Below are 23,871 nucleotides of genomic sequence, written 5' to 3' on the forward strand. Positions count from 1 at the left end.
TTTCTTTTAAGCATTTATCAATGGTTTGGATTTATCCAGATCAAGAGATCTGTGTTCAAATTACATGCTTTCTTTATTTGGCCTGAGGATCGATTCAGTGACCTTCAGTCAGGTCAGCTACCTAAGTATAAAATCCCATTTTCAATAGAGAGCAGATACATTCCGTAGTAATGGGATTTTGTGGTCTTTCAGTAAGTTATTCAACCTAAATTCAAAAACTGTTCTACATAGTTTGAGTGATTTTATTTCCTGTGTCTGTATGTATTTCTGCTAATGATTTGTGCCTAGAGATCATATTTTTGTGAAATGAAACCATCATAATGGCTTTGTAGAGAACTAGACTTCATTGCTTGGCCAGAAGTTGTTATCTTCATATCACAAAAAGAAAACTCTTTTGTTCTGAGTAAGTGAAAAGGTCACATAATTTCTGTGCATGGTTCTATATTTCTTCACCCAGAAAACTGCAGCAAGGTTGGATCACATAATCAGAAAAGCATATGCAAATTATTTAAGCTGAAAGATATGAATGAAATTATTACCAAAAAAAAAAAAAAAAAAACCCACAACAAAAAAACAAAAAACCAACCTGTTCTTTTCTCAAGTATCTCTGGCTTTTACCACAGATATTTGTCATGAAGCTGGTAAGACAATTAGGTTTGCCCTGTTAATGTTCATGCAAGTTGCAGGTGTAAACCTTTATAAATCAATGAAATGACCAGGCTTTTTGTTAACAAAGGAATACTTGAAGACCAGGCAGAGAAGCTATTTAAGCAGTTTATTTGCACTATTTTTTAATTTATGATGAAATTTGACTTAATTAGCAAGACTGCCTAGCTTAATTAATGTCTACCCAAGGCAGTCAGCAGAGCTACTGTTTCGAAGGAAGGTAGAAATCAATACTTCTTATTTTGTTAATATTTCCACAAATGTGTCATTATTCTTTTCTGTTGTGCCCTTGAACACGAGTCTCTTTAATTTCCCATCACTTTTCTTTTCTTAGCTTACTCAAGCATTTGTTTCATTACCTTTTTGCTTGCTCTTACTAGCAGGACTTTACAGTTGTTAGACTAAACTACTTCCAGAATAATGATTACGGTGATAATCAGTTTGTGATCTTGTTTTAGCATTTTAATTAGTTGTAATTAAAATGTTGTTTTAAATCCATCTTTTTTTAAAGTGCACATCCTTTTCCATACCCCCACGTCTTCATTTGAAAGGCAGTAAAATACTACTGCTATCTAAGATGGAGTTGCTTGTAATGAAGGGGTACACATAACCCAGCAATAGATTAGGGTTTGTATGAACTCAGGCGGGCTCAGGTTGTAATTGCATTCTTTCCCACTGTGAAAAATACTGCTGCCAGCACTACTGAGTACTCTAAGTTATCGCCGCAAAACAGTGCAAGTGAATGAGGTCTGAAGTTTTCCCAAGCTGTACTGTGGACCAAACTGTACCTGCTACCTCCAGAATAGGAAAAAATGGAGAGATGCAGCTCAGTAAGGATCCAGTTGGTCCCGATAATACAATGATTAAAACATTCTAGAAAAAGACATTCGCACAGGCTGCGTAGAGAAGCTGTGATGTCCCTCCCTGGAGCTGTTCAAGGCCAGCTTGGATAAGAACCTGGACAGCTTGATCCACTGGGTGGCAGCCCTGCCCATGGTGGAGGATTGGAACTGGAAGGTCCCTTCCAACCAAAGACATTCTATGATTTCATAGGTGCTTTGCAATTATCTTCCCAATTTACTAATTGCTTAGACACCATGAGCACATCAGCCATCCTCCAGACAAAATGTATTTTACTGTTTAACCTTGCATCATTTGTGACAACTGGGGTGGTTGTTTTATTTGTTCTGTTTGTTTTTAGTTTTATATCAGAAATCTGCTTTCAGACATGCTGACTGCTGCATGTGTAATGTAGGATTCTCTCTTTAAGAATGTACTACAAGTATCAACACTATGGAAACACTTTCTTGTCTGTAATGAAAACTCTTCATTAAAGCATATAATCATATTCTCCACTGAGCTGTTTAACAGGACATCCCTCATTTGTTAGTATTAAAAATACCATTGTTACCTGTACAGATTTCTGCTGGTGCTGGCGTTGAGCAAAGGTCCTGTTTGAAGAGATCATCTTCCCTTTCTCAAATTGCTTCCTTACTGTTGCCAGGCCACCAGACACAGTAGAGGATTTGGTTTTCTCTGGAGTCTAGAGGAATAAAGTAAGGCCAGTTGATTTCCACTTGCAGTAAGAACATGTTTTTTTTTTTTTTTTTTTTTTTTTTAATTTTTTTTAAAATAGCTAAGAGCAGAACACCATAATGCTTATTAATTTAAAATGGAGACTTTGAAAGCACTTGACTATGTCTGTACTCTCTTATATTCTTATGTTATATGCAACTTCAACTTACATAATCTGTAAATTTTTAAAACTTCAATACTGCATAGGAATTAGCATTCAGAATAGATATATAGTAGTAAAAGAGTTATTTGACGTTTGTCATCAAAAGATAGAACACGTATACTGCTAAGATTAATTTTTAAATCTCATTGGCCTACTTTAGGATGTTTATTTGAGATCAATAATTAGGATTTGCAGATTATAAATTTGTTTTGGAATTTATTTAACACTAATTGCTAAGCGTGTCTGTGTGCAATAGATCCAGCTGGTGTAGCTGCATATTCTTCTCTGCCAAAACTACTGTCTGAGGACTCCACTTTCCTCAGAAACTTAGTTGCATATTTTCAGCCATGTAATGCTCTTTATTTGCAAGAGTTACTCAAGTCATTGGCAGGGAAGACAGACAGTCATAAATAGCATAGCTGGCAAATTCTTAGACCACTGAACAAGAACCATAAATTGTGATTCAGAGAACAACAGGATTACCTCTAGTTGAAAAATAGGGACTTTTGGCTAGAATCTTTAACACAGAAATAGTAGGTCCCATCTACTTGCTTGCCAGTAGCAGTCACTTTTCAGAACAAACCTTCTCTGCAGTTCTTTCTTCTAATTGTATATTTTTAGTTTTGTTGCCTTCAGTATTGCCAGCTGGCTCTTTCTGTATTTTCTCAGTAGCTATTGTGGAGAAACATACAGAGAACTTAAGGCAGACCTCTGTGAGATGATCTTTCTTCTTCATAAAGGCTAGAAGAGTGCCTTCAGGCTTCCTATTCTGGTTCTGTTCCTTATTTGTGCTACCTCTCAGACAGCAAGCCAACAAACCTTTAAGCATTTGAACTTATTAACCAATATGCAGAAAATAAAATCCCTAGTAATTAAAAATTGCATTGTAATGAAGATTACCAAATAAATCTGCTAAGTAAGCAGATACTAAAAAACATAATTTTTTCTCCCAAGGGAAGCATAATTCTATATAGAAGTAGGTGAGTGAATGTGAAAAGTAATTAATGAACAAACATTGCAGGCACACCTTGCCAGCCTTTTGAAGATATTTAGAGTAGTTAAATGCAGTTATAGATCCTTTAAAGAAGTACGTTCATTCCCTTTAATGGAACCTCATACACAGTTCTTTATTCAAGCAACAATCAATTTCAAATGGAAACAGTGAAGTTTAGAGTATAAAGGAAGCAGTTGGGATATTCTTGACAAAATTAGATTGGTTAGATTGGGGCAGGCTTCTTTAGAGAGGTAGAACTAATTTCAGCAATGAAGGTGTGCAGGAGGAAGGAGTTAACACCTCCTCAGACAGAAGAATTGAAGGCATCTGCTCTTAACACACAAAGGCAATTAAAGCCAGCAGACACCATTTTCATAGTTTGAAAACACCTGGTGACTGCTGGCACCAGGTGGCTTCTGAGCCAGCCAAGTACTGGGAGGTCATCACAGCTGCTGCAAGCCCCTCCTTTGCCCCAAGGGCAAAGTGCAAATAAAATTGGGAAATCCTACAACTCTTTTTCTATGTAGGCAGACATAGTGACTGGTTGGGGCTAGACATGGACTGGCTTTGTTCTTTTGCTAGGTGCATGCTCTGCTTTACAGAAATTCCTCTTTTACAGTTAGGGGAAAGTGAGTGCTCTCTGTGCTCTGAAATCCTAGTGTAAGTAGAGACCAGCTATTTTTCTATTGTTGTAACAAGCCAGCACAGTGCCTCCATTTCCTGATGAAAGTTGATTGAGCTACAATTTCTAGCTAGGATTTCAAGGGAAGGTAAAAATGCACTTTGTATCCTTTAGTCTTTATATATGCATTAATTAATAGAACTGAAATCTTGCTAGAAGTCCCTACGTACCTGAGGCCTTCTAAAGGTAAGCAGCTTTTTTCCTTTGTTTCTGTGCCCATGGGTGTTGCATTTGAGCAAATCCTCTCTTGCCTGGGTCCTTGCTACTTTGCTGCTATTGTTGTCCTTTCCATTGTGTTACAATGAGTAGTATCTTATTTGAATATCAAATTAATACTCTTTTTGATTCTTATTTCCTTCATGTGCAAGACTGTGAAGCTGTATGTTGTAATCCTACCTCTCTTCAACTCCAAGTTGAATGGATCTATGTCTTTAGCAGATTTGTCAGAGAATTCTGCTCTCTGTAAATCCTACACAACAGTCTTGATTATATAACAAATAAAAGGAAAATTCAGACTAAGATGCAATATGGAAGTTACAGGGGACGCTAAAAAGTACTCTAGTTTATTATGCAAAGAGCTAAAAGATCCCTTTTTTTAATCAGTAGGTGCTCAGAACACGCATCAAATATATTTTCAATTGAAATGTCTAGAAAGCAGTATGTAGTAGCTCCCCGGTCTCTGTAGCCTATAACAGTTCATTGCTTTTTACTATTGAAATACCTTTCTGATCCTTACTCTTACATTAAAAGCTTTGTGGAATCTGTCGTTGAACTTCTCCAGGAGAGAAGTTTTTTGTTAACATGGTTTTTTATTGTTTTGGTAAAAATTACAGTATTTTCTACGATAACGGCAAGTTTCTACTATAATAAAAAAAATAGGAAGTTTATTTTCTTATAGTGAAATTTTGGATTGCTTCCACCACCATCAAAAGTGTCATATTTCATTTTAATTTTTTAACACTTTCATTGTCTGGTAGTTTCATCTTGGGTTTTTGAACCTGAAGACCAACTTCTTTGCTTTATCTTGCAGCAAACTTGTAACTGAGGTTTTCATTAGATCTTCTGATATTCTAACTTGATTCTCACAAACTATAAGCTCTGTTTTCCACATTCTCCTATGGTACTGATTGGGAAAAAGGTTTTTTTCTTTTAATTAAAATTCCTTCAACTTCTTTAAACTGTCTGTACTATTCATCCCCATCGCTTCTTGGTAGTAATAGTAAACTTTCTGTAAAATGCTCAATTCCTAGTGAAGGTGTGTAGAGATAGTTAAAATTACATTAGTAAGGTTTTTAAACTAGTTCTTATATAGTGACTTTATTTTCAATTATTTTAGTATGAAACAATGCCTTCTGTTATATCTGATCACATAGAGTTGCTATTTTGTGATGTAATAATTCTGTAGTTTGAACAGCTGGAGTTCTAAACTGAATCTCTTGAATGTGCTATTTATTATTTCATGATTGAAAATACTCTTAGTGATAATCTGTCATTTTTTGTTATCATGAGCTAATAAAATAAGTATATTATTAATCTCTTATGCTTTCACTCCTAATAAATGAAATTCATGCAGCAATGGAATAAAAAAAAAAAGAGTAATTCCATGAATTAAAGGCAGTTGTCTGAATGACCAAAGGTACATAGCATGAAAAATCTCATTCGGTAGAGACAGAGACTGATGGATCAATATGTTTACTATGTAAATTTGATAATTTATGCTTTAAATTACTATCCACACAGTGTTCCACAAGCTTAAATGGATATGGAATGCTATGATGTGTTGGTATGCAGAGCAAGCACAGAATTAAGAGCGTAGTGAAGCACTGTTGTCTTACGCTAGAGAAGGAGTTGCTGCTCTCTGCCTTGGACACAGCAGCCTGATACAGAGCCAATTTTTCTTTCAAGGAGACAGTCTCCTCAAAGTCCATCAGCGTGTTCCCAGCCTTGGCAGTACTCTCTTCTGGTAATCCTCTTACACGTTTGCGACGACCCACTGCAAATACAAAGGGATCACGATTCCTGAGTAGGAAACAGGTGCATTTTTTCTCAAAATCTTGAAAGCAGAAGTAGGAGCTCAGTGTAATAACAACTTGTTAGCAATGATATCTTATTTCCAGGTTAGAAGTTATTTAGGACAGACAAAATGAATTTAGTGACGTTTTTGAAACTAGGGAACGTTTTGGGGGAAATAACATTGTATTTTAAACATCCAGTTTTAGGCATGTTTGTGTTGGTAGTACTGCAGTGTGGGGATAATATTAAGAAACTATTCATTGAAAATGTTTAGGGAAGTGTTGATGTTCAAAGGCTAATTCTGAAAGCCTGTGCTGAAAATGAACTGCAGTAGTGTCCCTGAAGTCAAAGAGTTTTTGCTTGGAAAAGGAATTTGGAGTTGCCTGTAATACCTGTGACCAATACCAGCTTTTAAATATAGCACAGAATTCAATTAAAATAGCTGTAAATCATTCTGTACCCTATCAACCGTATGTGACAAAACACAACCAACATAGAAAAGAATATTTAACCCACATATGATAGCACTTTATGTGACTTTCCAATCTCAAAATGTAATCTAGCCAATTTATGAGCACAAGCAGCTAGTCCATTTTCAGGTGTTAACTATGATCATGATCAGTATGCAGTGCAATAGCACTGCTTCCATAAGGCTATTTCAGCTTGGGCAAGGGCTGTCAGCTGTCACTCCTTTTGAAAGACTCAGCTTTCTAAATTCAGACAGTGATACTCTTGATCATTTGTTCTATTTCTGCATCTTTTATTCTATCCATCAGGTATTGCAATTAAGTTTCACTAAAGAATTGTCTGATTTGCAGAAATGTAATTTCGTTATAAATTAAACAGTTGAAATAAAGCATTTGCTAAGGGAATTTTACAAATGATGTTGGAAAATACTTGCAGGTCATGGGATAGTTCCTGGCTGTTCTTCAAGCACGCACAGGTATCACTGTGCTTTACTTATTCAGGGTTGTGCAAAAGGAGGAATCTTACTCATCACGCGTAATGCAAGGCAAGAATTAAAGCTGAACTGCATTTTTTCAAAATTAGAGTGTGTGAATGTTCTTACCTTTATGACAGTATGTTACAGCTTATCTGTCTGCAGTTCAGAAACAGTGAATGTGGAGACAGTGGTTCAGAGTACTCCTGAAAGAGCAGCGCTGACTTGTTAGCACCAGGAAGTCTTTAGTTCTAATAAATTTATATGAATTCATTAGAAAGGTGCCTTAAATTTAGCATTGAGGTATTTTTCCTTCTTGTTTCAGATAAAGAGAAAAAGAATATGCTGTAAGCATCTCTGTCATCTGTAATCAGAAGCAAAAAGTTTAATCCACATGCTGGAAATTCCTCTTGTCCTACCAAGGTTTTTTTTACAGTCCATGGAAAACTGAGTTGAATAACACTGAAGTTCTGTAAATAGGCCACTCACATTTTGGGAGGGAGGCACCAATACTTGAGAATTCAAGAACATGTATTTTTAGCAAAGCCAGCAGAATCTATTTTTTTAATCCTTGTGCTTGTACTGCACAAATCAGTGTGCCCTGATCTTCCCTAAATCCATCAGTTTCTCCTTGTTGTTGCAGAATAGGATGAAATAAAATTGTCACAACCAGCCCTGCTTTTATTCTTAAACAGCTGCTTTTTCTGAGATTGCAGAAGCAGGCTATAGCTGAAATGAATTGTCTTTAAAAAACAAAAACAAAAAACTACTAAAGAAACCCAAAAAGCCTCACACTGTGTAAAATAACAAAAACATCCACAGAAAAACACCCTTAAAAATACGAAGCATGATTTTTCTCTTTGAATTTATCAAACTTGAGGAAATTACTGAATTAAAAACTAAGAGTAAGAAGCAGGTAGGAGTACTACAGGTATATCCTCCTGTTCTATCAGCTTGCTACCTGTAGATGTGCTACGAAATTAGTATCTTTGCTTCATACGGATTCAGCTGTCTCTTAATGTATATATAAAACACCAATCACATACTAGAGTGCACTTTTCTGTCTTTCAGTGCTAATCAATACCATTTACAGAATGGTGTTACCTTCATAAAGAAGAAAAAGCCTTTCCAAGCAGTTATTTTTTTTTGTCATTTTTTATGTCAAATTTCCCAGTCCACTGAAATACACCATCCCATGGAGACCAGCTCCACTGAAGCACACACCACTCCTTTTTTGGAGCACGTAGAGTGGTGCAGGTGATTTTTGTCTCCATGTTTTTGAGTGGAACTTGCTGGATGTTTTTAAGTCTTGAAGCCTGTGTAGCTCTTGCCAGAGTCAAATCCTTGTTCTGGAAGCCTAACTGTAAGGGTTGTACATGTGTATGACAAAAATGCAGGTTCAGTTAATCACGTTTCTTCTTACCTAAGTTGGCTGAATTTGATTATTGTTTTACTAAGATGGTGGCTGGGAAGAAAATATACATATCATAAATCTCCCCTTTTTCTTATGAAGTGACCGTTGTTTAGCTTTGGCATTAGTAAAAGCAGCAGAAAGACTTTTCAAAATGCTATCTGTTCAGCTAGATAGAACAGTGCCAGGGAAGAGGTATCCCACCAAACAGGGAAGAATGCCAGAGCATATCTAGTCTGTCTGCCCATTCACTGTAGAGCTGTTTAGCTGGCATAGGTGTTCAGGTCCAGTTATAGCAAGCAAATAAAACAAGCAATCACAGCCTTCCGTAAAATCAGACATAGATGCAAACACTCACTGAGGAGTAGCATTCAGTGTAAACGCACCCAGCTTCTATGTATTTTCTTCTCACCCTCCTTAAAACTTCTATGTGAAGATAATTTTCTATTTACATTTGTTTCTGTATGTTTGTATTTTGGATGCAATAATGATCAGCGAAATAATTACTACAGCTTAAGAAAGTATAGCAACAGTTACAATAAATGAAAGCTTGCTGGAAAGAAAATGGTTTTCAAAGGAAGTAAAATCGGGAAAGATTAAATTGCTGTCCTCCAAGTGAGAATTCTGTACATTAAACCAGATGTAACCGAAACAGTAGAAAGATTGAATGTGTTCTTCAAAAACAGAGAAAAATAGTCAGCCAACAATATCATTTCATTTCAAAGGCATATGGCAGTATTTACCATAGACTACTACTAGTATTTCTTTGCCCCTGCTCTAATTTTCAAAAATGTTTGCAAGTTTAAAACATTTCTTGGTGTTGTCCTAATTCAGCAAGGCATTCTTGGATTCTGCCTAATTGTAAGCATGTGAATCAAGAGAAATGGGAATACTCGTGTGGTTAGACATTATTAAATTCCTTGCTGAATTGGGGCCAATGAATTTAATGGACTGTTTTAAGAAACATTTTAATAGATACATATTATTAGCCACTTGAGGAGTGAAAGTAATAGAAACTATTCTCCTGTTACCTTTAAAAAAGGAAATGTGCTATCCTTGGAAGCTAGTTATTGTGTAAGTTAATACAAAATCCTTTCGGATAGACCACAGGTTGCTTAATCCCTCATACTTTCTCATTCATTTTGCTCTAAGATTTTGCTTGTTCAGGACTACTCAGGGGTGTAATATCTTCTGATTCTTTTGAGGATAAATGTGTGTTTATGATGAAAAGTTTTGTCATAGGAGCCTTGTGTTTACTTGTGTGAGGTATGTCAACAAAAGCTGTTCTCTTCTGTCATGTGGGATTCATACGATTATTTCAGACTATGTAATTCTTTATTAAGGATAACATATCAACTATAGAAAGTAAATAAAGCTTGACAAATTTTTCAGGCATAATAAGACTGGAGAATTCTGTCTTACTGCTGATCATATTCAGTGATACAACTACATTAAATATCTGTTTTGGGCTTCTCAGCATTTTCGTAATAGATTAAATAGCATTCTAAGCATTGCCTTCATTGTTCTTCAGTGGAGACAATGGAAGTTGTTGGTACTCAGCCAAAGAGCTTGCTGTAAATGTTACTTGATACTTCTAGAAGAATAAGGCTTTGGCATAATTGAAACACGTAGTAAAAAGTTCTATAGCACTGATGTGGTTTGAGGGTTCTGCTTCTGCTGAAAAATTGAAGCATTTAGTATAGAAAACCCAAAACTCATGGGAGAAATAATCTGTGGATCAGCCTTTTCTTATATTTTTCAGGTTTTGAAGATTTATTCAGGTGCATAGTTGCAGATTTTAGCTCCTAAGTTCAGCACCACTAGAAGTTGAAGAGTTTTCATCAGTGCTTTCAAATACTCAAATGAGTCTATAGGGAATTTGCATCTTATAAGACTGTCTGAATGCAAAATGTTACATTACAGCTCTCACAGGACCTTTCAGGAAAAAAAAAAACAAAACACAGCACAAACAACCCACTATCCTCTATGGGTCTATCACATATTTAGAAAAACTTTCACTTGTAAGAGACATGAGTTGTTGACTATGCATTTTTATGTAGTTCATAGGCTTTCTTATTTCTGACAGATCAAAACTGCTTCTGAAACATACATTGCTCAATTTAGAATCAGAGACATGGTATGGAATGTAGGATTCATTTCTCTTGTTAGAAAGGAGAAAGAAAATCTTTAAACTGAAAGAGCTTAAAAGGAAAAAGGAAAAAAAAATTGCTTACAACCATTTTTATAAAAAAAGATTTTTGAAAATCTCAAGAACATACAGAGAAGAAAAATATTCCCACATGGAAAAATACTATTGTATCTAATGGTAAAGAGGGTGAAGAGCTGATGTAATAACAGTTACCCTTCCAAGAAGAAATGAGCAGGTTGAAAATCTCTTTAATTTGCCAGGGGGAGAGGGGTTTGGGGAGGGTGGGAGGGAGGGAGAGGAGGGGAAAGGAGAGAAAGATGATATCCAGTGGTTCAATCTGATAGGAGTTCCTATATTTAGTTTGAAAAATAAGCACAATAAATCTATGTAACTAGCAGATGCTTGCACCCACCGGGTATGCCCTTAGAGTGGCTAAAAAATGCAATTGAGATTGACAGCTGCTGCCTTTATTGAACAGTGAGGGTGCAGAAATGGACGTAGTTCCAACAGAGGTGGAGATGGGGTGTGAAAAACATGCAACTAACTTATTAGTGTATGTGAGCTGATGGATTTTATTCAGGTAACAATTATTTGAAAAAGCTAGGAACAAGACAGTAATTAGGTATGGGAACAAAGGAAGATTCTGTTTAGAAAACACTGTTCTGTATGTCCTAAAAACAGAGCAAACAGTCACTAACATGCTGCCCGATGTTAGATAAGTATTCAAAGATGATTATCCAAATTGGATGCTAATTCATTACAGATTAAAAGTCAAACTATTGTCTTTTCAAAGATGGATTTGTTTTTGCCAGTAGAAATTAATTTGGACCTTACATGCTGACCTGTCATTTCTCTTGATTCTTTTTAGATTAAGTATGAATTCTCTTATCTGCGACCACAGAAATCTAGGGTAACTCCATTGAAGTTGGTGGACATGATGAGACAGAAGGTAAGGCCCATTAACTGCAAAGGCCTATAAGTTTTTGTATTCATCAACTTGTGTTAATTCATAACAACATCATACAGTATTTTTGTTACGGAGTCAGTCTAAGCCTATTCTATCTTCTAATGAAGTTCATCAAACTCTTCTGTTACTTGCACAGTTGCAAGTTTCTTATTACACTTTATTATACTTTTGTGAAAGTAATCCTCTTCAATTCAGGATTCAGCCCATTGACTATCAATTAAACAAGTTTATTTCAAGTAATTAATTATGTGCTGTAACATTTAAGTTGTCTGAATCAGTGTTCATTGTAAGTCATTTGAAATGCAAATAACTTTCTGTAAAGCCCTACAGCCCTAGAGACCAATGTAGACTAGTTGTAAATGACTTTAGCAAGGATCTTCTTTTATAAGCTGTACTGGGACAGACTTTTAAACAGAGCAGTGGATGAAATAGATGTGCAGTAATGTATACCTCATTTAAATGTGCAAAATAGTTGCTGTGATCACAGCACTGTAAAAAGACTTTAAGTTAATGTGGGCTTTCTGAAACCTGAGTAACAACCTGCAATTTAAATAAATCAACTGCACTTCTGATTCTTATGTCACTCTGTCATGTCCAAATGCCTCCAGCTCATAGATAGCAGATATGTTTGCAAAACATCATGTGTGTTACCTACATACTAATTCAACTGATAGTTTAACTTGACAATTATTTGCAGAAAACAATGTTTATACCAAAAACAAATGAGAAACTTAATTAACCTACAATTTATTCTTCAGAGAAAACCCTACCAATTACAATCGCTCTTTCCTGTAAATAATTTTACAATCAATTGTAAATAATCATTCATAAAACATGCTATTGTCAATATTTTCCCATTTTTTTGAAGACAATCTAAATTAAGCACAGCGGATTTTTCAGTTCATAGTAGGTACTCAGATGAATCTTATTACAGAGGATACACAGAACAGTTAAACCTAATGCAGAACCTGGTGACTCTGGGTTACCTGTACAACTGCTACCACTTGCTTACTTCCCAAACTAAGCTTTGTTTGATTTAGTTATAAATAAAATTCTTGCTATAGCCTTGGGCCTATGTTAAGTGCACTCAGCAATAAAAGTTGATAATACATCCTTAGGTCATTGAAAGGTGGCATTAGTTCATTGAAATAATTTTTATTTTTGAAGAGTTTAAGTACTAAGATTTCTTCAGTTGTGTCAATCCTTTGGTGAGAGTCCCTTTGTCCAGAGGTGTGTTTCTTCCTAGACCTAATAAATATTCCTTAGACCTAATAAATATCATTAGTAAAGCTCTGTCACTTCAAAGCCATTTAACAACTTCTGCTGAAGCTGCAACTTGTTGCCTCTGGAAATGAGAGGTTTCACAACATTGGTGTTTGCACAGTAGCGATACCTTCAGAATTGTTCATTCTCACTCTCCTTCTTGGACTGCAATACACCATTCCTATTACTTGCGAAGGTACAACTGTTTTAAGGACCTACACAATAAATCAAACCAGTGGCTTTGAGTAAAATAATCCAAATTGAAATAAGAGCTTTTTTTATTTTGATTGTTTTGTTTATAGTCTTGCTTTTCTTATCTGTATCAGTTCTGAGATCTGGTTCACAATGTGTGCTGACTGATTTGGCAGCACAAATGAGAGGCACTGTCATTCAGTGTGGTGAGAGGGTTAAATGTGAGGAAAGAAGGGAATGAGGCCCTTTAAGCCAGCATCGCCAAAGATGTGTGAAAAGTGATTTCCTACTAAGAGCAATTTTTTGCTCTTGCCTCAAATCAATTTCTCTCTGGATTGTAGAATGCAGTTCATTATAAATTTAATGTATTATAAATGAGGAAATTTCTTACAAATATTCTTCCTCTTCTTTGCTACAAAATCTTATCTACTGCCTTTTGTAACAAAAGACTTTTTTAGTTTTGTCAAAGCCACAAAACTGGCTTCTGTCTTTCAATGTTATTATCAGTCAAACTTAGACAGGTTTCCTGTTACTCAGATGTCTGTGGAGAAAATAACGTTATTGTGTTTAAAAAAAAAAAAAAAAAAAAAAAAAAAAAAGATAAAAGAAGGTAAGGTAAGGCTAGGGAAACAGGTAATAATTCTACAGCAGAAAGTAATCTTGGCTGCTAATGACGACAAGTTTGATGCCCTAACATTTGAAGAGCATAACTACATCAAAATAAGAGTCAGTTACATTTTTGAAGTCACTGAAAGCCAATAAATATAGCTCTCCAAACACCATATGTAGATAATATTTTTAAAAATAAATCCACTTTTACAGTAATGACTTTGACTGACAAATAATCCTGATCTCTGAAGAAATGATCACTCGTCCTTCAAAACATTGCAGAAGAGAGATTTAAATAAGTATCACAGTAGTTTACAGATAAAACAGGTAATGGTGGCCTTAGTTAAAAGAGGTCTTGCTCACTGAGGTTTACTTTTTGGTCTACTTGAGTCTGGAATTGCTAAACATGCCGTGAAAAACCAAACAGAAGGATTCTTGTGATTCACATTCTTTTTTTCCTTTTCCTTTTCAAAGGAAATAGTTGTTTCTGTCTTACTAAATAATACCCGAATTTATGGCATGTGGGTAAACAAGTGTTATGTCTACTTAGCCATGTGATTATAAATGTTTCGCTCTAAGATATTAGAAAAAAATACACTTCAGTTTTGTCAGATCTTTAATATCAACTGATGCTGTAATTTTACATTGCAATATAACTGAATTCACACTAGGTAAGTAACAGGTAATTTTTAGCCTGCATGTTAACTTCTTACTTAAGAGTTTCTTATGGTGTTACAAAATGCAGATTACTTTGGTAATGTTTGGTAAACATTAATATGCTGGAAAGGGCTTGTCATTCTCAGAACAGTAAATATTCCCCAGCCTGAGCTTCCAAGAAGTCCCCAAATGCCATTATGGAACCTGCTCTAAGTGACTATAACTATAAGTTGCTGTGTGCCTGGGACTAGGTTCAAACAAGTATCAGATGCTCGTCCCTCGTGCCATTTCATTTCACCAAGATGAAACTTTTATTCAAGTCATAAAGTATATATAGTATTTGTCTTAAAGAAAGTTCATTAAAATATTGATCTTATCACTAGAGCTTTCACTGTGGTGGAAAAAAACCGCTTCAGCCCAATGAATTACAGTTAATGTGTGACATCTTCATTCTTTTCCCTCTGCAGTATTAATGACATAATGCTGATGGTATGAGTGTTCTTCATTCCTGAGCTGATCCTGTTTGTTTAAAAACTGCATTCAACTACAGCATTACAAGTCTCCAATAATGGATGTAAGTATTCAGTAGTACTCACGGATAGATTAAAAAAAAAAGATGTTACACATGTCAGTGTGAATTATTATCCTAGTTTTAGTGGTTTAGAATTCGAAAAACAAAGGGAGGTTGATGTTTGAAGTATGTCATTGAAATCTCCAGGGAGGGGGGAAATTGTTAGCGTTACACTACAGGGCTAGTTACTGGAAACATTAGAGCTATGTTAATGAAAGTACTTCTCCTGTGATCCACCTTTAAAGGGAGGTCTGTTATTTGCCTCCTAATCTCTGCCTGAATCTGCAAATAGTTTTTCGAAGCTTTTGAGGAGAGGTGCCTCTTTGAATATCTTTTGTCTTTCTAAAATGTGAGGAAAGGTTCGGTAGAGGGAAAAGGTGTGGCAATTCTATAGGATCTGTCAATCAATCATATAGGCTTGGTTCAGACTCCAGCCCATGCTTTTTGTGCATTGACCATGAGGGGAAAAAAAAAAGTTTCTGCAGATTCACTATATTTAATCATTTTAGCTTTCTTCAGAGTAAGCATTTAAATTTATCTGTGCTGATGTTTAAGGTGTTTTGTTTTAATGTTAAATTTAATGTATTTGAAAAAAGAGTAACATTTTGTAATATAATACAGAGTCATCCTGCAGTTTATCTATAGTAAACTTGGACCAGAAGTTAGGAAAATGAAACACCTTGGGTTTTGGAGCCATTTAATGTTGTGTTGCTATGTTGTACTTGTTATAGTAACAGAACTAACAGGAATGATACAGCTTGCTGAGGCAGCGTGGTGTTTACAGTCTCAAAGTTATGATACATGTTTTACCCAAATGAGATAATGTATCTGGCTAAGCTCTATGAATCTGTCATGGTGCTGCACTCGACTGAGAGTAAGGTTGAGCTCATTAAAATTAAGATTTGCTCTGAACTCATCAAACAGTATGAATACTCAGCTTACAAGACTAATGAACAAGTAAATTTTATCATCTTGCCTTTTATCGAAAGATCCTTTTTCTCCTGCTCTATTCTAGCTCTGTGCTATTAAAGAAAAAAAGAAAACAAACAAACAAACAAAAAAACCTATATTTGATCAATGAGTGTTCTTCAGTACTAAATATTCTTTTAAGTTCTGCCTAGAGATGACACGTTGCAGTTGATATGGCATGTAAAACTTACAAGCAGAAAGCCACAATTAAATGTTAACATATTATAAAAATAACACAACGCCAAATCCAAACTATCTCCAGTGAAATATAAAATCAAATTACTGCTTTTCATAATAGATGAATGCTGTCCATATTTTTGATAACTTATTTGTAGATTTGGGTTGTCCTCATCAAAAATTATGAGATGAGTAAACTTTAAATTACTGACCTTTGAAGATTTCAAAAACATTTCACAACGTTCATAAATGAAAATTATATAGAATACATTTGCAAAACATATGAATCCATTCTGTTATATTTTATTGAATAATTACTGAACAGACTTATGACACCCGTCAAAAAACAAACTAACTAATTTTGCATTGACAAGCATGTCACATTCCCTTATTAGAAGCTTCCCTTACTGTATATGTGTGATTGTCCATTGCCATTTCTGTGATGAAGTGAATTGTTTAATTTATGTATAAAGGAATTAAATGCACTATTCTCTCTGACATTACCAGCATAGACTTGAGAGAACAGGAGGAGTAAGTGGAAGGGGGAGAAATAAAAGGGAGATAGTCATGTAGTGAGCTATTTTTGCACTAGCATGGTGATACGTTGCATACACTTACTATATAAGTGCAAACAGAAGTATACAATTTAGGAATCTCAAATATGTTTGCATGTTCGTGTGTTGTATAACAGGTATTTGACTTTGGAACCAAGTGTAATCAATATTGTTTCTCTGTTAAACCAAAGCACAGGTACCTATGCTCTCTTAAACTGTAGTGTGGTCTTCAAAGTAGGGTCCAGGATCTGCAGAAGACAATTGAGCTGCAGGAAGAAACTAATTTATATCAGTATATTTGAACATTTATTTAACAATTTAATGTTTTAAATTATTTATCTTTCATTCTTTTTAATACCTATTTTTGTGTACATAATATAATGGTACTTATAGAATAGTACATGTATATTATTTAAAAATATATATATGTACACTGGGAGGGCATTCTCAAAAGTGTCTTACTGGTAGGCGTATGGGTTTGCCATCAGAAATGTTTGGAGACCACTACTGTAGACTACTGAAAGAGGAAATCAGATCAAAGTGGTAAAACTAACCTTCAAAGTTGTTCTGCCCATTCCCTGATGACATCTTCTCAAAGATTGCTCTCCCCCTTTTCACACTGGACTCATTCAAGATGTCAGATTGGCTCCCAGGATGACTCTTCAGTGTTGATGAAAGTGAACTCCTCTCACTTTCTGCTTCCTGTGAGAAAACATCACAGTGATGTGAGTTGAAAGCTATTAGTAGGAAACAGATATAGTTTTCAGGGTGGAAAAGGGTATAAAGAGGGAGTGGATTGGAAGACAGTGCTCTTATGGGGGGTAATGGGCTCCAAAACGCTCTGGGGTAAATTCTATGGCACTGTAGATTGTGAATTAGTGGGTGCAGCTTAGTTTATAATTCAACACATCATCATGCTTGGCAGTGTCTTGCTGTGTCTTGCTTGCTCATCTTTCCTTTCAGAAGTGAAAAGGTTTCATGGTAAGGATTGCAGTAAAAGATGCCATCTGCTCATATAAATGCTTTTTTGTGCATAGAAATGTTGACATAAAATTTTATTAATTTCATTACCTGGTATGCAAGGTTTTGTAAACACAACAAATGAGACCAGATGAACATGGGCATTCATTATTCAGAGGCTTGTTTTTCAGTTATACTTTGATATGCATTAATTGAATATGGTTTATTGCTATCGTGATCCAATGTTCCAGTATTTACCGAATATCATTAGTTTCCCAATGTGGTCTCAGCCCTATGAGGTAAAGTGAGCAAATTATAGCTTAGCAAAATGTTTGTGTCAAATTTTGTGTTTTGGGGTGTTTCTGCTTCCTCTCATACAATATAGTGCTCAGTACGGAGAAGTGCAATGTGTTGGATATAACACCCATAAAGTCTTGACTACAATTGTTATGTGAAAGATCTGAAACAGCAGGAATAGTAAAAAACAAAGAAACAAACAAAGAAAAAAAACAAACCACAAAAGAAACAAACAAAACTACTTTTTTTTTAATTTATGTTTTTCCAAAGGAATAAGGTGAAAAATCCTCTATAAACTGGGGGAGCATACTGGTAGCCTGAATATGAAATAATTTTTCCTGTGCTAGTACAGGGATGGAGAACAGAACAAGTCACTTGTAAAAATTATCACTATTCTAAGTTTGCTTCAATTAGAGTTGCACAGGAATGGGATATAATAGATCACAGCTTTTCAAATGCTGTATGCAAGTTCTCTAGATTAGATTTCTGTTTTCTTATTTGTCACACTAAATAAGATATGGTACTTCATATTGGCTTCAGACTGTTAGATAACTGCTTGGAACTTTCAATACTATGAAATAGTATTTAATCTGACTTATAATGCTAATTAAAACAAGCATTTAATTACCTTCTGTTCTTTGTAGTAATAGTGTATTGGCATACAGCATTTTCAGACTCATAACTGACAAAATGACAGTGTGAAACACAAGTTATATTTTTGGTGTAAATAGCTAAGTGTATGACAAAAGGAACTTTTTTATTTGGTAAATGGAATTAATCAGATTTCTGCAGTTTTCCAATTGTATAAGCTATTATCATGGGCAGATGGATATCAATTAGGCAGAAACTATTCAAACAAAAAATTTAGAAGCCTCCAGTAAAGTTAAATCATATTCCTAAAGTCAGTTTTCACTCGCAGTCTGTGGGACCTGCCGATATTGTAGTTGTAACTCTGAAATTTCTTTTGTGGCCTTGTCAAGTCAGATTTGATCTACTGCTAGAACTCATGACCTGGATTAGATCACTTAGCACAGTTTTATTTTGCTCCGGCATTGTAAAGCACCTGAAAATGAACATCCATGTGCATTGCAAAAATCTATTTCATGGCCTCACTGAGGTGTATGCAAGACTTTCGAAAGAATTTAAGTGAGATTTTAGAAATATACTTAGTTCACAAATGTGGAACTTCTAACTGTTAGTAAGACATAAGGAGAATAATTATAACTCTTCCACTTCTGGCTAAAGAACACTCCAAACCTTAGCCCTAAACTCAGCATTACAGAAGAAGCCATGGCTATGGCAGAATGGTATGGTATAATGTCTGTGCTAAAAAGAGGTCTGTGAGTACATGCAAGTTTCTGTAAACTCATATCTTCCTTTTAATAAGGTAACAGTCAGGTCTGTAGGAGCCCTAGAAGGAAGGTATGATTCTCAAGATCTCTATATGAAGCCACTGAGTTTCAAGACATCTTTTAAAGTTAATTTATGACAACTTAAAGTAGATCAGCAGTCTGGTTGTGTAATGCTGCTGGGGAAGCTGAACCAGTGAATGAATGTGGGGGAGGATGACTTAATAAAAGAACATGTATTAATAAAATGTATATTTATCTGCATAGAATAGCCTACTAATTCATTATAACGCATCCTGTTTTATATGATACTGAATTTAGCTTCAGTCTTGTCTAGGAATAACATATAACAAGTTAAGAGTTAAAGGAGCACAAAGGTAAAATCATTTGTACGCTTGCTGAAATAATTCTTTAACAGCAGTCTTCTGAAATAATTATGTAAAAATATTTGCTGAATTATGTTCATATTTATGATGATATATTATGAGGTATGTACTATCAGTAGTAAATTATTTTATGAAACTGAAATGAAGTTGCTGTTTATAATTTTTGCCCATAATGTTGTTTATGTGAGGATAGGCATTTCTATTTTCAAAGAATTCAGATATTTGAAGCTTATTGAGAAAAAGACTGAATAAACATTTGCACTTTTTTAGTATTACTAAACTATATGAGAACTCTATTTGATCTTGTCTGATAGATGAACCAACATATAACATAGAAAAGTGGGAAACTGGGAAATGAGTTACTGTGGGAATAGTTTCTTCCTGACCTCAGTAAGTGCTTGATGATTTTAGAGTAACCATTCCAGCATATTTAGTGTGTTTGGTATTCAATCTTAAGCATGACCGATTGTATAATATGTAAACTCATCAAATGTTTAACTGCATTCTACCATTCTATCTTTCAAATGCATTTTGTGATTACTGTGCTCCAAAAGTCAGATCAGATATGTTCTTTAAATGTCACTTCAGTTTATCAACATGAAGGAATTCTGTACTTAGTGGTTCCAGCTTCCATCATGCTCAAAAACTACTTAAAGTTGCTATTTGAAATCTACAGCATTCCAGATTCCAGGTGACTGGCATGTAATTCACTTCCAAGATTCTGTTGGGAGTTAGCTTTGTGAAGCCATGGCCAAAGAATTGTGAATTTCAAAAGGAAGACACTGGTGGTTTCACACCTAAACATAAGACTTGCGATTTATGCCTTTAATATTTGGTCAGAAGTCCATGGTACTTTCATGCTATATTCCACCCATTCTAGTTGACATGATTATGTTGCAGAAGCACATGCAGGTGCACTAATTTTCTGGAAATAATTAGGATTCTCAGAGGTTATGGAGGTAAAGATTCAGATTATCAGAAAGAGAGCAAGTTTGGGTCAAAGGCAAGTGTTTATAAGACACTAAGTCTGAACACCACTGAAAATGCTACAGCAACATAGCATGGCCTGTATCCTACCCTACTGCATCTGTCCTTTAAACGGTCGTCAGGGAAAGCAAGGAAAAAGACATTTGATTTTCTAGCAAAGAATTGTAAACATCAGGGCAGAAGGCCAACAGTCACTCATTGGGGTATTTCTGATGAAGGAAAACGCATAAACATATGGAGTCCTTATGATTAAGTCTGAACATATGTAACTGACATGGAGTCAAAGGAAGTCTGTTAAGAATGTTTAGAGAAAACTAGGGTGATGCAGTGACGCAATGTTTTTCTTAAGATGCACAGTTATGAGCTAGCAACTGACATTCCAGTGAAACTGGAAGATAGAGTCCTGGAGGGTCTTGTCTTCCTGGTATAACATGGAGCAAAAATTAGTTTGCTGTAAGGATCAAGAGAGCATGTTTACCTTAGGCTATTGCTTCATCTGAGAGAGGCTACAGAAAGCAAGGGGATATAGCTGCTCAGCAGAAATAATTAAAATGAAAAAAATAGCTTTTAGAGGTGATTGGGGCGAACATATGAAGTAGCCTATTTATTAATCGTGCTGTCCATTAACGAACCCTCATGCCCTCTATTGTAGATTAGCATACCTATAAGGTGAAAATATTTTCAGACAAGTAGCCTTAATTCTGAGAAAATATGAAAAGCTATTTAAAAAATAAAATGGTACCCTGAGTATTGTAACTCCCGTGTTTCAGAACATATGCTTGTGGCGTCACCAGTCGTTACACATATTGTGTCATCATTATCTCCCCTGTCCCTTCCCTCCTCAAAAAGAGCAGTGCTGCTACCATTTTGATGGAAGTGAGTGTGAAAGGAAATTTTGAATACAATGGATGATAACTTTAGTAAATAGACCAGGAGGTACAACCAACACACTTGAAAACCTAACCCTGGTTTGTTTTCAAGGTATAAGGAACTTTAAATAACTCTGTGGGATTTTCTGTTTTTTAATTTAGAGGAGATAATTGGTTTAAAATTAATTTAAATTATTTTCCTGACTGCTTTTACTGTTATAACCATTTTCCTTGACTATTAAGAAAAGTATTTTTGGAAGGATCTAGCAAGTGGAAAATTTCTGGAGTAAAGAAAGTATCTGTCTTTCTGCTCCATGCCACATTCATGTTTCCCTTCCATGCTGCTCTGTTGAGTACTCACAAGTTGTCCATCCAACTCAGAAATGTCACAGTAGCGCAGTGCCAGTAAGATAATCCCTTAGAGCAGACTGGGTTACGATCCAGACACAACAGTGTGTGATTTTAGCACCTGAGGTTGGCTTGGCCAGAATGTAGGTAGGCTGAGAGCAATGAGATACTTCTCTGCCAAGGGGATCAGGAGACAGCAGGTGGCTGAAATGAATAGGATGTTTTGTGTGAGAAGGGATATAGCATCAAACTGCTAATTGTACGTGCCCCTTTTTCAGGGCTGGTTATCTGTTACATTTGCAACCCAGTATTAATGGTGATGTTTTGGTTTATAGGAGCTGAAGAGTTGACTGTTGTATCTGAAATCTGGTGCAGACAATTTGTAATGAATAAATAGTTATAGAGAGAAAAAATGAAGGATAGAGACAGGATAATAAGAGAAATAATAATAATAATTTAAAAAAATGCAGTTGCACATGGTGTTAGGTCATCCTGAATGTGGCTGTCTCCTGCTACTCCACTTCTGCAACCACCCAGTGCCTGGCACAAATAAGAACAGCTTCAGGATCATATTGCCTTAGTATTATGTGTGCTTTCAGCAGCCGTTAGGATACCAGAGACTCACTTTAATGATGTTCTAACTTCTGCTGTATTAGAACAACAATAACAAAAAAACACTCGAAACACAGTGTTTTCAACTATTTGCTGTCATCTCTGAATCCATATACTGTTTGTAATCTTAATCAATCAAAAAAATTCTTAATACATTTGTCTGTAGTTACCAGAAATGGCTAAAAGTCTTCAGAATTTACACTTTCTTATTATTGCAAGGTCTGAACCAATATAAATGTTGTTTATATTTTTCTTGTAGCTTGTAGTATATGTTTGTAACATCTTCAAATTTTGACTTCTGCAGTAGCTATTCTTTTATTTATTAAGTTTACGCAATCTACTTTTTGGACATAAATTTTAATATATCTTTATATTGTTTGGCCACATTTCATATAAATTTTATGAATATTGATCTTCAGATTTTTTTTGCCTAAATATTTTTATGGACAGATTTCTGAGATGTTGGCCACCATGCCAGCAGTTATTGTCATTCAAGCTTATTTTCATATTTCTTGAAATTTAGGAAAGCATATTTATCAAACAAAACAGAAAAGCCTTTTAGACATAAAATATTACTAGTTTACTTTGGTGCTCAGTTTTTCCATCTGCAAGCCTATCTGAATCTCAGGTTTTGATTTGTTGTGCACATCATTCCCATTTTTCAAGACTGCAATGGAGTTTTTTAGTGTTTGTAATTTGGGAATTTCAATAAACACTGTTGATTACAAGTTCTAGGAAAGCTCTTTGTAGTTTTGTGCCATGGTATTAATTTGTCGTTCTAGTTCCACAAAACACTTTATTATAGACAAGTGAATTTCATTTCCTTTAACTTCATATTAAGTAGCTTGAAACTGGTGTTTATTGTTCCAAATCACTTTGTTAATTTGTCTTTTCATTTCTACCTACTTCTGTCTTTATGCAGAAAGAGAATAACTGTATATTCCTCTATAATTACACAGACAGGGGGGACTGATATTTGTCAAAAATATGATTATACTTCAGTAAACTTAACATTTTGAATATATTCTCTTTTAGATGCTCTAATTAAATTCTCATAATTTTCTTTGCTAATTTTAGCTTTTATCACAATGATCTGTAGTTATTCATAGTCTTTAAATGCCTGATAGGTGAATGGTTTCTTTTAATGGTTTCTGAGTGAGGACAGTGCTGATCTGGAATGCAGTGATGACTGATGGGGCAAAGAGAACGGTGTTATTAGCACTCCACAGATTATTTTTTTTCTAAAGTAACCAATTCCATATGCATTTTCTTTTGTTCCTTCCCTTCACTCTCACAGTGGCCCCACATGACAGTTTCCAGGATGCCTTTGTGCCAATTCGCAGGCAGCAATCCTGTTTTGCTTGGGTTTCTGAAGGATAATTTTCTTGCACTATGCTCCTGCTGAAGTGGTAGGGCTCAGATTTATTTTAAGAAAATGATATTTCCTGCTGTGAAAAACTTATTGAAAGGTGTTACAATTACCATAAACTCCTTTTAATCTGGACAAATTT

The 23,871-nt window shown here is 35.2% G+C and overlaps 1 protein-coding gene across 14 annotated transcripts in view; it reads left to right on the forward strand.

Moving 5' to 3' along the window:
* Window positions 1-3,930: 3,930 nt before the first annotated feature.
* LOC122162086 (sodium channel protein type 2 subunit alpha-like) overlaps window positions 3,931-23,871 on the forward strand; it is a 140,887-nt gene continuing 120,946 nt past the window's right edge. For 12 of the 14 annotated variants that reach the window (XM_042821998.1, XM_042822008.1, XM_042821997.1 and 9 more), the window contains exons 1-3: window positions 3,931-4,266; window positions 11,462-11,542; window positions 14,749-14,855. The gene's annotated coding sequence lies outside the window, so the exon portion shown is untranslated. The other 2 variants (XM_042822000.1, XM_042821999.1) reach the window with 2 other exon arrangements.

This window comes from Centrocercus urophasianus, unplaced genomic scaffold (assembly GCF_019232065.1).
Source record: "Centrocercus urophasianus isolate 14NV4802_14NV808 unplaced genomic scaffold, USGS_Curo_1.0 seq_20, whole genome shotgun sequence".
Taxonomy (NCBI): domain Eukaryota; kingdom Metazoa; phylum Chordata; class Aves; order Galliformes; family Phasianidae; genus Centrocercus; species Centrocercus urophasianus.